Source organism: Schistocerca serialis, unplaced genomic scaffold (assembly GCF_023864345.2).
Source record: "Schistocerca serialis cubense isolate TAMUIC-IGC-003099 unplaced genomic scaffold, iqSchSeri2.2 HiC_scaffold_1215, whole genome shotgun sequence".
Classification (NCBI taxonomy): Eukaryota; Metazoa; Arthropoda; class Insecta; order Orthoptera; family Acrididae; genus Schistocerca; species Schistocerca serialis.
In genome coordinates, this window is record NW_026047420.1 from 225,001 (window position 1) to 230,334 (window position 5,334).

Here is a 5,334-nt window from a genome sequence, read left to right on the forward strand (position 1 = left end):
GGCCGACAGGGGCGGCAACATAGTGGAGCCGCAGTGTCACTAATGTACAGAGATAGAACAGTTTCGACTGGAACCAGAGTAACCGTATACACGGCACTGATGAGTAATAGATGCAGAGCCATCAGAATACAATGTATACAACCGTCCCTATACATGCTGAAAGACTCTGCACACAATGAGAACCACACGTCAGCCAGACACTCTTATCACACACTACTCTCTTATCACACACTACTCTCTTATCACACACTACTCTCTGCCTGTAACAGGCACACACACAATATCTAACCACCAGCATGGAAGAACATCCAGTGCATCCTCTCCGCCACATGACACAATCCACACTATCATTACCAGACCGGGAGGTCCACCCAGAAAACACAATATCCCACCCTTCCGACATCCGCACATTGCTCAGCTAAGCCACGAACACCCACACATGTCCTACACAGGGGTGCACCCAACATCACAATACTGCCTCCTGTCACAGCACACATTCAATGGCAGGAATGAAAGACACAGATCTGCCACAACCATGGAATTGGAGCGCCGCCTGTCATGAGCCAAAAGTGCATCCTGACGTGACAAATCAGATAATACCGCAGGCATCCAATTACGATAATCACTATCAACGAACCTGCCGCCGCCCCCCCCCCCCCCCAATACACCTTTCCCTACAACAATGTGTATCTGAACCTACGCCATATTGTACCTTAACCTAACCTATATCGTACCTTAACCTAACCTAAATTGTACCTTAACCTAACCTATATCGTACCTTAACCTAACCTATATCGTACCTTAACCTAACCTATATTGTACCTTAACCTAACCTATATTGTACCTTAACCTAACCTACGTTGTGCCTTAACCTAACCTACGTTGTGCTTAACCTAACCTACGTTGTGCCTTAACCTAACCTACGTTGTGCCTTAACCTAACCTACGTTGTGCCTTAACCTAACCTACGTTGTGCCTTAACCTAACCTACGTTGTGCCTTAACCTAACCTACGTTGTGCCTTAACCTAACCTACGTTGTGCCTTAACCTAACCTACGTTGTGCCTTAACCTAACCTACGTTGTGCCTTAACCTAACCTACGTTGTGCCTTAACCTAACCTACGTTGTGCCTTAACCTAACCTACGTTGTGCCTTAACCTAACCTACGTTGTGCCTTAACCTAACCTACGTTGTGCCTTAACCTAACCTACGTTGTGCCTTAACCTAACCTACGTTGTGCCTTAACCTAACCTACGTTGTGCCTTAACCTAACCTACGTTGTGCCTTAACCTAACCTACGTTGTGCCTTAACCTAACCTACGTTGTGCCTTAACCTAACCTACGTTGTGCCTTAACCTAACCTACGTTGTGCCTTAACCTAACCTACGTTGTGCCTTAACCTAACCTACGTTGTGCCTTAACCTAACCTACGTTGTGCCTTAACCTAACCTACGTTGTGCCTTAACCTAACCTACGTTGTGCCTTAACCTAACCTACGTTGTGCCTTAACCTAACCTACGTTGTGCCTTAACCTAACCTAATTTGTGCCTTAACCTAACCTAATTTGTGCCTTAACCTAACCTAATTTGTGCCTTAACCTAACCTAATTTGTGCCTTAACCTAACCTAATTTGTGCCTTAACCTAACCTAATTTGTGCCTTAACCTAACCTAATTTGTGCCTTAACCTAACCTACGTTGTGCCTTAACCTAACCTACGTTGTGCCTTAACCTAACCTACGTTGTGCCTTAACCTAACCTACGTTGTGCCTTAACCTAACCTACGTTGTGCCTTAACCTAACCTACGTTGTGCCTTAACCTAACCTACGTTGTGCCTTAACCTAACCTACGTTGTGCCTTAACCTAACCTACGTTGTGCCTTAACCTAACCTACGTTGTGCCTTAACCTAACCTACGTTGTGCCTTAACCTAACCTACGTTGTGCCTTAACCTAACCTACGTTGTGCCTTAACCTAACCTACGTTGTGCCTTAACCTAACCTACGTTGTGCCTTAACCTAACCTACGTTGTGCCTTAACCTAACCTACGTTGTGCCTTAACCTAACCTAATTTGTGCCTTAACCTAACCTAATTTGTGCCTTAACCTAACCTAATTTGTGCCTTAACCTAACCTAATTTGTGCCTTAACCTAACCTAATTTGTGCCTTAACCTAACCTAATTTGTGCCTTAACCTAACCTACGTTGTGCCTTAACCTAACCTACGTTGTGCCTTAACCTAACCTACGTTGTGCCTTAACCTAACCTACGTTGTGCCTTAACCTAACCTACGTTGTGCCTTAACCTAACCTACGTTGTGCCTTAACCTAACCTACGTTGTGCCTTAACCTAACCTACGTTGTGCCTTAACCTAACCTACGTTGTGCCTTAACCTAACCTACGTTGTGCCTTAACCTAACCTAATTTGTGCCTTAACCTAACCTAATTTGTGCCTTAACCTAACCTAATTTGTGCCTTAACCTAACCTAATTTGTGCCTTAACCTAACCTAATTTGTGCCTTAACCTAACCTACGTTGTGCCTTAACCTAACCTACGTTGTGCCTTAACCTAACCTACGTTGTGCCTTAACCTAACCTACGTTGTGCCTTAACCTAACCTACGTTGTGCCTTAACCTAACCTACGTTGTGCCTTAACCTAACCTAGTTTGTGCCTTAACCTAACCTAATTTGTGCCTTAACGTAACCCATGTTGTGCCGTAACGTAACCCATGTTGTGCCGTAACGTAACCCATGTTGTGCCGTAACGTAACCCATGTTGTGCCGTAACGTAACCCATGTTGTGCCGTAACGTAACCCATGTTGTGCCGTAACGTAACCCATGTTGTGCCGTAACGTAACCCATGTTGTGCCGTAACGTAACCCATGTTGTGCCGTAACGTAACCCATGTTGTGCCGTAACGTAACCCATGTTGTGCCGTAACGTAACCCATGTTGTGCCGTAACGTAACCTATAATATGCCTTAACCTAACCTATAATATGCCTTAACCTAACCTATAATATGCCTTAACCTAACCTATAATATGCCTTAACCTAACCTATAATATGCCTTAACCTAACCTATAATATGCCTTAACCTAACCTATAATATGCCTTAACCTAACCTATAATATGCCTTAACCTAACCTATAATATGCCTTAACCTAACCTATAATATGCCTTAACCTAACCTATAATATGCCTTAACCTAACCTATAATATGCCTTAACCTAACCTAAAGTGCGCCGTAACCAAAACTATATTGCGCCTTAACCTGACGCACGTTGTCGCTGAACCTGCTCTGTAATTGTTATGCAACTCGTTAAATTAGTGTAGTGTTGCCTAACCGCAACCCTCGCAATATAGTTCGCTACTCGCACTGCCCGGTCCCCTGTGTATCGCGTCATGTTAAACACCTTGCAGGTGTTGCTGACTTTCCACATGCTCCTGCTATACACTGTAATGTGGATAGCAGCAGGACGTACATGCCCCCCCCCCTTCCCCCCTGCCTTCGCAAGCTGGTCGGTGAGAAGTTTGCATGTTCAACGCCCTTCGCATGCCGACGTACTCAGCCTACGTTGTGGTACGGCCTGTCACCTGTCCGCCGATGTACGCAAAACCCACAAACTGTACTGCACATTGGTCCGTATGTACTGAATGATACATCGTGGCACATGTGGCCGTATGACGACTGCGCCTAGCAACGGCGGACCATACAGTCCAAATATTGTGCACGCAGCTACGTGTCGTCTCCCTATAAGAGCTGGATTGCAGTGTGGTACGCCATACAGACGTGTGGGAGGAACGGACGCCCTGGATGGCGATCAGCATGAGCAGTCTGTTGATGTAGTGGAGCGTGTATTCGGACGTAGTCGTCTCTTCTCACACACCGTGATAGCATGTTGCACCGTGTTCCACATCTGCGACATGCTGCAGAGGCCGGCTGACAGTCGTTCGCGCAATGGACACCGCATACGTACGGGGTCGACCTTCCACGTGTTCTCTAGGCGTGCACATGTTGTTGCGTCTATGTGGGCAGACGTAGTGTGTTGTGACACCTGACACAGGCATGCAATACTCGTTGCAAATGGCGATGGACGTGTACGTTTGCTGGTGACGTTACGCAAATGAACAACTGGTAACCCGTTGTGGTGCGGTTGTTCTCGCTAGAGGTGAATCAGTGTTGGCGACGATCGGTCGAGCTATTAACCGGTTGTTTCAGGGATACCCACCATGCCCACGAACGTGAAAGGGGGGGGGGGGGGGGGGGGGATCTGGGTGTGAGGCGATACGCGGCGGTGGCTGGGTGGGACCGTCCCCGGCCGGTGAGGGGGGGCCGCCCGGCGTGCTGGCAGCGCGGTGCGTGGGCGCACGCGCTACAGCCGGCTGGTGGGGGCGGCCAGTGGCAGGCGCGCCGGCCGACGGACGCGGCAGGCGGCGCAGCTGCGCGCCGGCGCCCCCTGCTCGCGGCGCCTTGCGGCCAAAGTAGGTCCTCGCGGGCCCGGTGCGAAGCGCGGTGGCCATCTGCAGTGTGCTGGTCCGATTGAGGACTTTGTGCGCTGAGGATGCGCCGCCGCCCGGCGCTCGGCGCCGCGACGCCGTCTGCTGCTCGGTCGCCCCAGCGGTTCTCGCAGGTGGTTTGTATCGCAGCTGTGCGGACGTGTTGGCGCGTGCGCTGTGCTGGGAGAGTTCGCTTCGGCACCCAAGTGGGGCTTTTGTCCTTCTGTGGCGCCGGCGTTGGAGCTGCCGGTCACCGTAGGTGGCGCGTGTTGTCTCCCGCCGGCAATGCCACGACAGCACGCTCCCGGGCCTCTGTCGGCAGCGGCAAGCTCAGTTGGGAGCACGGGTGGTCGCACCTAAAGCGTCTACTCGCCTAACTCCGGGCGATTGCGCCTCTCTCGAACCCGACCAAGTACTTAGGACGGCGCTGCGCGCCGCCGGGACCTGAGAGGGTTTCGAGGTGTGTTGTGCAGGGGAGCTCAGCTCCTCCTGTTTGCAGAATAATTGAGCGGACGCTTGCGTGTTCGCGCGGGCCCCCGGGACACACTCCCGGGCGGCCGGCTGCTCAGCTCTAGTTGACGCAGCTCCCTGGTTGATCCTGCCAGTAGTCATATGCTTGTCTCAAAGATTAAGCCATGCATGTCTCAGTACAAGCCGCATTAAGGTGAAACCGCGAATGGCTCATTAAATCAGTTATGGTTCCTTAGATCGTACCCACGTTACTTGGATAACTGTGGTAATTCTAGAGCTAATACATGCAACAGAGTCCCGACCAGAGATGGAAGGGACGCTTTTATTAGATCAAAACCAATCGGTCGGCTCGTCCGGTCCGTTTGCCT